This window comes from Helianthus annuus, chromosome 12 (genome assembly GCF_002127325.2).
Source record: "Helianthus annuus cultivar XRQ/B chromosome 12, HanXRQr2.0-SUNRISE, whole genome shotgun sequence".
NCBI classification, from domain to species: domain Eukaryota; kingdom Viridiplantae; phylum Streptophyta; class Magnoliopsida; order Asterales; family Asteraceae; genus Helianthus; species Helianthus annuus.
The window spans coordinates 97179883-97192925 of NC_035444.2; positions in this window are offsets into that span (position 1 = coordinate 97179883).

Below are 13043 nucleotides of genomic sequence, written 5' to 3' on the forward strand. Positions count from 1 at the left end.
ACTCGGCTAAGTGGGAGAATGTAAGATTAAATATATATTATGTTATATTTAATCTAGTAGCCATTATAATCATTTACATTATATAGATCAAAATATATAACAACCTATTAAATAATTAGTTGGTAATTGTTGATGGGTCTTATTACCCTTATTAACTAATTAGGGTTTCCTCTTGGGTGCATATATAAGGAGACTTATGTAGAGGTTCTAGGGTTAGACACATAACCTAATTACTCTCATAACATCAATCGACCTCCTCTCCTCAACCGATTACCCTTTATCGGTTTTCATCATCACCATCATTAGATTGCACCATAAGGAGGAACCAGACCAAGCTGACAATCATGTCAAACACTATTGCTGCGTCTCCATTTGGATTCTCTGCTGGCCTGTACTTCTGCAATCAGGTATGTTATTCATGTTTTCCATTATGTCTAAAACAGAACTGGTCAACATTTCTTTCTTAAACAATGCCTTTGTAACCATGTTCGTCACACTCCGTGTTTCCGCTTGTTGGTGCATGGAATGTCTGTTGACTACGCTTGAATTGAGTCTTAGGTCTAGATAGGTTGTTCAGAGTCGAAAATCAGAAATTAGGGTTTTAGAATGTTAATTTCGCTCATAATGACATACGTGTCATTAAAAGCGAAATCAGTTCATAGTATTTCGCTTTTATGTACATTGTTAGTGAGGATTTCGCTCATTAGGTCATTAGGGGTTTCGCTTTTGTGTCACATGGTGATTTCGCTTATATGGTCACCATAGGAGCGAAATCAGCAACCTATAAATACTTGACTTGTAATTTCATTTGTAACCTTTGGAGCGAAATCAAGTCATGTGCTAGGTGACGAAACTCTATCAAAATCTATTCAGAAAGCATTAATAGAGAAGGAAATTGAAAGGAAAAGCTGTTGTTACCTTGTCTACATTGATTCCGCCTTTGTACGCAAAGATGAACTGCCTTAACTGACTTTTTCGGGTCATAGAACGGTCCAACAAGTGGTATCAGAGCTCAGGACGAGGAGTTCATACTACTACAACTTGATTCTACCAGACTCTCTTACTTCTACTCACTTCTTCTCATACTTTTCTGATTTGAACTGGTTCCTACGGTTGAAATGGCCTGAATTTTCGAGTATAACGTGTAAAACATAGAAATAACAAACCCTAGAAACAATCAGGTTAAAATACGACTTAAAAATGGTAAAAATACACTAAAAACCTGATTTCGCTTTTACGGACATCGAAGGATTTCGCTTGAAATTGCTTGATTTCGCTAATAAGGACATAAAATTCAGTGATTTCGCTCTTAGGGACATACTGCTGATTTCACTTATCAGTCATTTACTGATTTCGCTTATCAGTCATTTACTGATTTCGCTTATCAGTCATATACTGATTTCGCTCGAGTGTACATTTTCAAAATTTCGAAAATTTTCTAAGTGTTTACTGATTTTTCAGGTACATTCAAGATGGATGACATTTTCTTGAACCCGTTTAGCGACATGTACGCATTTGCTGGAAATTTGGGAGATGATACATCTACAAGCAACAACAATGAGAACCCGCCAAACGCCAAGAAGAAATTATCGGATGCTTTGGAGGTTGAAAGTACTTTCGGAACTTACAACAAACCACCGAAGTTGATGGCTATCGAGGAGTATAGTCGGTGGGCAAAGAAATTCGAAGATTGGTTGATGGCTTTTGCGTTTCCGAGTTGGAGGAGTCTCAAATATGGATATGATAATGGAGGCAAAGAGGGTGAAACTTTATCAACATCTGATGAGATAGAGTCGTTTGTTGCTGAGCAGAAATGTGTGGCATTGTTGTTTCAATCTGTTCGTGAAGATATTATCTCTCTGATCGAATATTCTAGTGCAAAGGATCTCTGGGAAAAGTTTAAAAAGAAATGTTTAGGAAGCACTGAAATCGTGAAAAACAAAAAGAAACTTCTTAGGAAAGAATTTGATTTGTTTGGGTGTTTAAAGAATGAATCAGTTTCAAAAATGATCGAGAGGTTTGGGCACCTGAAGTTGGAACTAGCTAGACATGAAATTAAGTATCCTGAAGATGAGCTAGTAGACAAATTGTTCGATTCATTTCCAGACGAGATGGATTGGCAATATTATGCGATGATGCTGAAAAATACTATCAAGGCAACAGAAGAGTTGACTGTAGATTTGCTGATTGAAAAACTCGAGAGTCACGAGTTGGAATTGAAGAAGACACACAAAGTCAATCACTCATCGTACCAGCAGAACATGGATTTGTATTATCCAAAGAGCATGATGCCAAAGAACAATTCTCCCAAAACTGCGTTTTCTGCTGAGAATGTGTCCACAACTAGCAAAGAAAGTCAAAGCAGTCAAAGCAGTGGACATCATAGTGGTTATCACAGTGGATCTTCATCAAATTCAAACCAGTCTGATGCAAAGAATTTGTTTCATTGCAACATCGCTGTAGACATGAAGAATGCTCAGAATTTCAGCGATGAGTCAGCTAAGCAGCAGATGGTTTTCCTAGCGTCGGTCTTAGAATCGTATGAAAGCCTTATAGCTGGGAAGATTGGCAACACAAACCTAACAAAAGAGGACTATGACCAAATAGATCCTGAAGAAATGGAACTAATCGGCATAAGGTGGTGCATGGCCAATGCTGTTCGTCGAGCTCAGTGTTTCATGGAAATAACCGGCAGGAAGTCAATTGGTGGACCATCTACCAAGTTGGGGTTTGACAAGTCCAAGGTGACATGCTTCAAGTGTAAGCAGAAAGGTCACTTCAAGCATGAGTGCAGAAACGCGTATGCTGATGAGTCTGAGAACCCATTCAGGGAAGATTACTACAAGAAGGCGATATATCATCAAAACAAATCGGAGCCGCCAAGAGTGAAGCAGATTGAAGAGAACAAAGAGAAATCTAGAGCTCTTGCGGTGATTTATGATGATGAGGGTTATGACTGGAGTGAACTGTTACCGGAGGAAGATGCGGTTGGTTACGCTTTCATGGCAAAAAATGAACCTGTTCCGTGGAAAGACAACAGAAATGAAGAACAGAAGTACAATTACAGAAGGTTGTTGGCCACAAACAGAATGATCAGAATATCTGGTATCTTTTCGGAAGCAAAGAGAGCAAATAGATGGGATCCAGATAGGGAGTGTTATCTTGACCCATATGGAAACATTGCTATTGACCACAACACTCTTGATCTAGAGGCCATAATCAAGGAGTTAAAAGATGAAGATGATTATTGGCAGAATAAATGGTGGGGAACTGGAGACGAGAAAGAGAAAGAAGAGAAAGAGAAGAAGGAGAAAGAAGAGAAAGAGAAGTCAAAGAAGGTTGATACTGGGATCATTGATACTACTCGGGAGTTGACTGCTGAAAATCTCGGAAAGATGGCTGACAAGGTGCTGGCAGCTAAGGCGATTGAGGTAGATTCTAAATCCATCTCTGAATCTAAAAGCCAGGTCAGTTCAAACACGTCAACGACTGAATCATGTAAGAAAGTTAATGGGGATGTTGATTGCAAAAATTGCATCAAAGAATGCAAATTTTGTAATACGATCACATATCTCAACGGAAAGAAGGTTGATGATCTGACAGCAAAAGTCAGAAATGTTGAGAATCAAATTCTTGATCGTGACAAGATGGTTAAAGCTTCAACTGAACGGATAAAAGAATTAACCAACAAAATTGAAAATGATAAAACTGATCATGAAAGAATTAGACAAGAAAATGAAAAGTTAGTTCTTGGATACCGTCAAATCACTGAAAAATTTGAGAAGCTTAAAACCACAATGAAAGATAATGATGATCGAAATGGTAAAACTTATAAAGAAAATGTTCAACTAAAACCGTGCTTAGGGTAAAAGAAGAATCAATCAACCAACAACTGGATGAAATCGCTAATTTGTAACTTAAAGTTCAAGAGGCTGAAATTGAAAATGAGCGAATCCGGTTGAAGCTTAACAGTTACAACCCCGCAAGCTTTGTTTTGCAACATATTGTTCCAAAACCCATCGGGGAAAACAAAGCTGGCGAAGATGTTTATTCTGATGGAACTGGGGTGGGTTTTCATAGAGTTCCACCACCGATTCTGGAAAATTACACGAAAAAGCAATCTAGGTTGGTTGAAATCGAGGAAGAAAATGAAGTTAAACTTCCGGAGAACATTGATGTTACTTTTTCTACATCATCTGATGATAGTGTTCAGACAGAGATTGTTAAGAGTACAGCTGAAAGTGTTTTGATGTCTGATTCAGCTGAAGATGATGGGTGTTTCCTGGATAAATACATTCCGAAACAAAAGTCCAAAAACAACTTAAATGACGAACCTACTCTTGTCATGTACAAGATGTCGGGATCTGATAAGTTGTTTTCGGATTCAGAGTTTCCAATTGAGAATGTGAATGTGAAAAAGTTAACAAATGTTTTCAAGTTGGTCGAAGTTGAGTTTTCAGAAGTGAACAGTCTGAGTCAAACAAAGAGACAAATGAATTTTGAAAAAGATAAATCATACTACAAGAAACCTGTTGTTCCACCGCGTTTTAATAATAACAAAAATCGAAACAATTGGTCGGGTGGTTATCAGGGTGGTAAGAATTATCAGAGAAGAAATGTTCAAAACAAGAGGTTTGTTGAAAAGAAAAAGTTTGTGAGCAGTTCAAGTTCACTTGCTGATGAAGAGAAAGAAATTTTTTTCAAAATCGAATGAAGAATTCTTTGAGAAGAGAGCTTCACAGGCTCAGTCTGAAGGATAAGTCGGGAAGTTGATACTCGAACATGTACCAACGTGAAGCCTAAGACTGAGACTGTGAAGATTCAAAAGAAGAAAGTTGACGAGAAGGGTAAAGCACCAATGGTTGTTGAAAAAAAAGAGTGTGAAAAATGACAACATCAAAGTGAAAAATGAACCCGTAAAGAAAGTGGTAACTAAAAATGACAAATTTTACAAACGGGTAGCATTATCTCAACAAGTTTGGAAACCGAAAAATGAGAAAAAGATTTCATCTTCTGAGGATTCAATTCCAATTGATTATGATGCAAATTTTCCACCTTTGAAGGCTGAAAACTTTAAAATTCAAATTGCGAGAGTTAAAAGTGTCAAGGTTACACCCAAGGCTGATGAGGCTTGGGTGGACACCATGTTTGATTAAGCAGTTTGAATTGCCGGAGCTTCCTTGATCGCGAAGCATGAATCGGCATCCTTATTGAAGTTTTAAATCATGGTTGTTATATGTGCAGGATCTTCCGAGATTGGTCTCACGCTGGATTATGGACAGTGGAGCGTCTCGACACATGACAGGGAAGACTGCATTGTTGTATGATGTGAAGAATATCAATGGAGGTTATGTTGGTTTTGCGGGTAATCAAGGAGGAAGGATTATTGGTGAAGGAACGTTATCCAACGGGATTGTGACGTTTGAGAGAGTTAACTACATTGCTGAGCTGGAGAACAATCTGCTGAGTATCTTACAGATCTGTGACAAGATGTATACCACTCACTTCACTGATAAAGAATGTTTGATCTTGAAACCAGGATTTGTTATCCCTAAGGAATGGATTATCATGAGGGCACCGAGAGTTAATGATCTGTACGTGTTGGATATGAGCGTAGCTACTACAACCACGGGTCAGGCTCATTGTTTTGTGTCCAGAGCAACTGAAAAAAGAATCGAGATTGTGGCACCGAAAGATGGGACATATACATCTTAGAAAAATGAATCACTTGGTGCACTGAAAAAAGAATCGAGATTTGGTTACAGGAGTTCATGTCAAAGGTTTTCATCTGGAAGGGGAGTGCATTAGCTGTGTTAAAGGCAAGCAGAAGAAAAAGTTACACCCTACAAAGCAAGTCAATTCAGTCTCAAGACCCCTGGAGAGACTTCACATGGATTTGTTTGGTCCGGTGAATGTCAAGAGTATTACGGGAGACAAATATGTCTTGTGGTTACTGATGATTATTCCAGATTTTCGTGGGTTTCTTTATTAAAGACGAAAGATGAAGAATCTGTACCAAAGGCGTATTAAAAGAATTCGAAGTGATAATGGTACTGAATTCAAGAACAGCAAGATGGAAGAATTTTGTGATGAAAGAGGTATATTGCATGAGTTTAGTGCTCCGTACACTCAGCAGCAGAATGGAGTCGCAGAACGTAAGAACTGGACACTAATCGAGACAGCTAGAACGATGCTCGCAGATTCAAAGTTACCAATAAATTTTTGGGCTGAAGCTGTTTCCGCCGCATGCTATACGCTCAACAGGGTTCTTACTGTAAAAAAGTCCAACAAAACATGCTTTGAGCTAATCAATAACCGCAAACTGAATTTGAAGTATCTTGAACCGTTCGGGTCACCCTGTACTGTTCTAGAGCCTTATGAAAAGCTTGGTCCGAAGTGCATTGAGGGTATATTTGTTGGTTATTCAAGTCCTTCGCGACGTGTCTTCATTCCAAGTGAGAAGCGGATTATTGAAGCTGCAAATGTGGAATGTCAAGGTTATACTATGCCGCCACAAAATCCAGGAGATTCATGGCGATATCATTATGACAAGCTGTGGGATTCGTTTGATATGAGAGAGGAAGAAGAAGAAGAAGATTTCTTTGATGAATTGGATATTTTGCATGAGTACGAGTCACAGCAAAGGTTCCCAGCTGAGTATTTGAGGCGACTACGGGAAACTTCAAATGATGATGAAGCAGGTCCGAGTAATGCTGGTGAACACAATGGTGTCCAACAGAATGATGTTGCTCAAGATAATCAGTCAGATCAGAATGATAATCAAGAAGCTGAAAACATGCCGATCTTTGATCATGGAGATTCAGATTCTGAGGGGGAGCAGATTCAGGATTTAAGTCGAATAAACCAAATGAGTGAACAAGGTGCAAATCAAAATGTTACTAATCTAGAAGGCGATGTGGATGTTCCAAGCGAAGCAATGCCGCGAACTCTTTCATATCATCCAGAGGAGTTGATCATAGGAGAATTGCAAGCAGGCGTTCGCACGAGACGTCAAATAGACCAGGGCCTTACATGTTTTTACTCTACAGTAGCACCTTTACAAACTGAATTTTCATTAAGTTGTTTTATCTCGCAGATCGAACCAAGAACTTACAAAGAGGCGCTTACTGAAGACTCCTGGGTCATTGCAATGCAAGAAGAGTTAAGTCAATTTGAAAAGTTGGGTGTGCGGAAGTTAGTGGATTTGCCGGATGGTCATAGAAAAACTAATACAAAATGGGTATTTAAGTGTAAGAGAGACGACAGAGGAGTTGTTGTAAGGAACAAAGCTCGACTCGTTGTTCAGGGCTTTAGTCAACAGGAGGGGATTGATTTTACTGAAGTCTATGCTCCTGTGGCACGACTAGAGGCAATCAGAATTTTCCTTGCATTTGCGTCTTGGAAGAACTTCAAAGTATATCAGTTAGATGTAAAATCGGTGTTTCTTTATGGGAAGGTTAAAGAGGAGGTTTATGTCGGTCAGCTGCCGGGCTTTACTGACCCAATCCACAAAAAAAAGGTGTACTTATTGGACAAAGCGATGTATGGTTTACACCAGGCCCCGAGAGCTTGGTACGAGACTTTGTCTCAACACCTACTAGCCAACAGTTTCATACGTGGAAAAGTGGATGCCACTCTCTTCACTAAAGAAGTCGACGGTCATCTTCTGATAGTTCAGATTTATGTGGACGATATAATCTTTGGGTCGACAAATGAGAATCTATGCAAAGATTTCGAATCAGTGATGAAGCAAAAATTCGAAATGTCATCAATGGGGGAGATGAAATTCTTTCTGGGACTACAAGTTGAACAACTACCTGAGTGAATTTTTATTCACCAGACGAAGTATGTTCATGATATTCTAGAGAAATTTGGGATGTCAAGTTCTACTCCAGCTGCTACCCCACTTACAACAAATCATGGGATTCACCCAGATCTCACCGAAGACAGGACTGATGAAACGTTCTACCGTTCCATGATAGGTTCTTTGATGTATCTAACTGCTTCACGTCCTGATATCATGTACCCAACGTGCCTCGTAGTAAGATATCAATCTAACCCGAGAGCTTTGCACATGATTATTGTGAAGATGATATTACGCTACCTGAAAGGAACTCCTTCATTGGGGTTGTGGTATCCTAGGAAAGGAGATTTTACGCTCGAAGGGTATTCCGATTCGGATTTCGGATGCTGCAAAGTCAATTCAAAATCAACGACTGCAGGATGCTAGTTCTTTGGATCTAGATTGGTTACCTGGTAGTGTAAGAAACAAACGTCTGTGGCGTTATCTACATGTGAAGCGGAGTATGTTTCTGCTAGCAGTTGCTGCTCTCAGATCCTGTGGATACAGCAACAGATGCGCGACTACGGTTTGCAGTTTCTTAACACACCTCTTTTTGTTGATAATGAGGCCGTAATAAATATAACAAAGAATCCAGTACATCACGCTAAAACTAAACATATAGAAATTCGTCATCACTTTATTCACGATTGTTTCGAGAAAAAGTTGATACGAATTGAGAAAATCCACACTGACGAACAGAAAGCTGATTTACATACCAAAGCTTTTAATAAAAATCGGTTTAAATATTTGTTAAAACTGAATGGTATGAAGCTTCTTTCGGTGTCGGATGGCATAATTGGCGTTGATGAGAGTACTGTTACGGATGAAGATGAGAAACAATCTGCAATGGTTTGTCGATTTTTTACTTGTTTTGGTATTTAGGGGGAGTAGATGTAATTAGATATATTTTTTCAGAAAATACAAAACTAGTAAAAAATGCAAAAATACAAAAACATGATAAAATTTCAAAATCCAAAAATAATAGAAAATTGAAAAAGAGCTTGTGTAAAAAGGGAAAATGATAGTACATCGGCTAGACAATTACAGTATGCTAAAGAATTATAAAGTTTAAATGAGTTAAACAGTCTCACTAACGATGTGTCGATAGGTTTTCGCACATTTAGTAGATTTATTCGGGATATAAAACTAAAATTTCAAACTTGCGTAATTCGTGGGGAACACTGCTTGGATATATAAGTAACCCCTGAAATCTGGTTTGAAAGGTCCCATATTCTGAGATACTAGGTCTTTATACTCAGTGATATTTGGGGTATTATTCCGGGACTTCTGCTGAATGGAAGTTCTGACCTAGTCCCCGAATAATACTTTCCGCATTGCTTGAAATATAGCAACCACCCTCAGCATAAAAAACGATGAAACATTGCAAAATGCTAATCGTGTGCTGTTGAAACTGAAAGATCCTCTAAAGGGGACACACCGAAAAGTCGAAGCCGTCATCTCTCTGCGTATACGGAAGTATCGACCTGAGCTCTCACGGCCCTCACATTTAACCCCTGACAGATATCATCTGTGGTATACTCACCTGTAAGACTGAATATTTGGGATTCTGGATACGGGAGTATATTCAAGAGGTGGGACACATGAATGAGCTAAGTTTATAAGATATCTAAATCGTATCCTGAGTAAATTGAAATTTGTGTGAGAATTTAAGACGGATCAGTATATCGACAATCGACGTGAATTGTTTAAGTCTGAGTATGAAATGAAGCTTAACGGTACTCGTAATTTGTCTGAAAAGCTGATATGATTCCCTGACATGCTCACCAAAAATAAGTTTGTAAATAGTTTAATTTCTGCAATTTAAGTTTCTGTATTTCATTTCTTAGTTTAGAACACTTTAATAAAATCCAAAAAGATTTTATTTCTGCTTTATTTGTGACAAACCAATGTGGAGAGTTAATCGTTGGATTCTCGAAGATTGAAGCAGATGCAGGAAAAGTTCTGAGTTGAAGAATGAGGAGAGCTTATCTTATTGGAGTTTAAGATGTTAAAGAGTTAAAACAAGTTCATTAGTTTGATGCTTGTTACATATTTCAGAAAATGTTTGAAAATGTTATACAAAATCAGTCTGTATTGTCAAAAGATCAACCAAGGTCATTAAACTGGACTTGGTAGATTAATTGAGTAATCAGGGTCATTAACTTAGACCTGAATCCTTAAGTGGATTTCTAGAACTGATAGACTGAGTGTTTTTGTGAAAAGATAGTTTGTAATGTTTGATGTTTGAGACACAGGTTTTGGACTTCATCATTCCCATGGGAGCTAATTGTCAAAGCTTGAACTAGATCAAGACCTCAGATTCCAGCATATTGAGAGGGGGAGTCTGTGAAAGGGGGAGTCTGGATCAACAAGTCAAAGGGAAGTCTGAAGATGGAGCTAGGAAGTGATTCTGAACCTGTGAAGATAGAATGTTTACGTTGAGAAGACAGAGCTGGAGAAAAGACCAAGACTGAAGACTCGGAGCCGAAGACTTCGTCAACATCCAAGGGGGAGTCTGTTGGTGCATGGAATGTCTGTTGACTACGCTTGAATTGAGTCTTAGGTCTAGATAGGTTGTTCGGAGTCGAAAATCAGAAATCAGGGTTTTAGAATGTTAACTTCGCTTATAATGACATACGTGTCATTAAAAGCGAAATCAGTTCATAGTATTTCGCTTTTATGTACATTGTTAGTGAGGATTTCGCTCATTAGGTCATTAGGGGTTTCGCTTTTGTGTCACATGGTGATTTCGCATATATGGTCATCATAGGAGCGAAATCAGCAACCTATAAATACTTGACTTGTAATTTCATTTGTAACCTTTGGAGCGAAATCGGGTCATGTGCTAGGTGACGAAACTCTGTCAAAATCTATTCAGAAAGCATTAATAAAGAAGGAAATTGAAAGAAAAGCTGTTGTTACTTTGTCTACATTGATTCCGCCTTTGTACGCAAAGATGAACTGCCTTAACTCACTTTTTCAGGTCATAGAACGGTCCAACACCGCTTTAGCGGGGTGTGTCACAAATTTGGTTTATCTATTAACCGAAATTAAATGAATTAAACAAAAAATCGTCAATCTAACTAAATACACCAAATTGATTAACCGAAACCGATTGTTTGATGACTTTAGTTTTGGTTAAGGATAATAACAGAACCAACCAAACAATGTATATTCTAATAGTGTCTGTATTTCCTGTTAAATGGTGCTGATTTTTTACATCGCTTTTAAAACTTTAGTATTTAAGTTAAACGTCGAGCATGTTCTATTATCCATTTTTATTATAAAAAAATATTTATAAATCTATCAGGATTTATTTGCGAGGTTCTCCACTTTCTGATCGAAAAGAATCTTAGCTCTAAACCCTAAATGTACAAAATTGATGCATTATATTCCTCTATCTTATTGATGTTTTGCAATGAATCTTAGCTCTAAACTTAAATGTATAAAATTATGCAAGTGCTACATTATATTCCTCTATCTTAATGATGCGTTGCGTAAGGAGGGCCGTCTCAAGGTGGAATGAAATAAAGCAAGAGCTTTAGGGTTTCATTTTCCTAGGGCCTCAAATTCTAAGAAAATATATTATATGTTGGTAATTTTGGCTTTGAGATTGTTAACATTGAGGTTTATGATCTATAATTATGCGTATACGAAGATGATATATAAATAATAGATTCATAGCAATTTTTTTCGTTTACAAAAAGGGCCCCAATTTTGCTATCCGCTTTGCGCCTAGAAAAATTTAGAAATTTTTGAGCCGGCCCTGTGCGTAAGTCGCTATCCACATATCGTGGTGTATGTTCAAGTAATTTGCACATAACCAGATTCCATAGAGTATCTCAAAATATTATGTATATGTAGGTTGTGTCATGGAATTAACTCCACAACTATATATCCACGTGACATATTCACATAACACATATTAGGGTGTAGGGAGTGGTTAGACACTTTAAATAGGTAAACTCTCAAATCACCCAATCAAACACTGCCACGTCATTTTACCTATTTTGTTTACCTATTGCTCAAAAACGTTGGCGGTGGTTAGACAATTTGGAATTGGTAAACTATTTAAAACAAGGAAAAATGTGTAATTGATTGAGGAGGCATGGACCTCACCACACACCTCTCTCTCTCCCCTTCCCTCCCTCTCCCCGATTCGGTGAAGGTTCACCGCATGAAACCAAGTTTGATCGGTAAGCTTATGTTGGCATTGGTTTGCCACTTTGGTAAACCAAGTTTACCGCGTTTCACCGATGCCACACCGTACCCCCTTATGTGTACGTATATAGGTTTTGTCAAGGAATTAACTACACATAGGGTTGTCCACACTGCTCGATGATCGCTTGAAAAATGCCCGAAATATGTTCGTGCCAAAACCACAGGGACGATTTTGGCAATTTACTCAAACCCTTTTTACTTTCTTTTTTTTAATTATTTTTGTTACAAATATAATAAAAAAGAATATATATGGAGTTTTTAGAAAAAAAAACTAATAGTTTTGTCACGTAATTTTTATAAATTTTCATCCAAATCACTAACTCAGTTTATTTTTTCTGTAAGGTGAAGGATGTCTTAAATTTTATAAACCAACACAAATTAATTTTCAGCTTCTTTATATAAATCAGTTTTATAAAGAGAAAACGTCATTGGTGTGCAACACATAACAATCGATTACAACTTTTAGTATTTATCAGTTGTAGAGATAGAAAAAAATTGTAAAACGTTACATATTTTTTAAATGTGTTGAGCACCTAAAAAATATGTTGGTAGAAATAAAATATTTATTTAAGATTATGAGGGTAACTAACTAATACTGATTCTGAGTGGTTTGAGTAAAGAAACTTTTGGTTCATAGCATTATAATTACAATTTGATGGGTAATTTTAAGATTTGGTAACGATACGTTGTTTGATTGGGGGGGGGGGGGGGCAAAAAGTAAATTAGTGGTTTGGATGAAAATGGTAAAAAGTTACAAACGTTGGGGGCAATTTGGTACAAAAGTGTCATTTTGGACGAAAATGACAAACCTGCCTAAACCTTAGGGACGTCAATTAACTCAAAGATTTGTATAGTTATAAGTATAAGTAGCCCACAAAAATACAAAGCCCAACAATCAAGCCCAATTCAATAGTTCCATACCCTAATTCCTAAATCCCCATTCCAAAATTTCCAAGTCGTTATGTCTCAGCACTCTGCA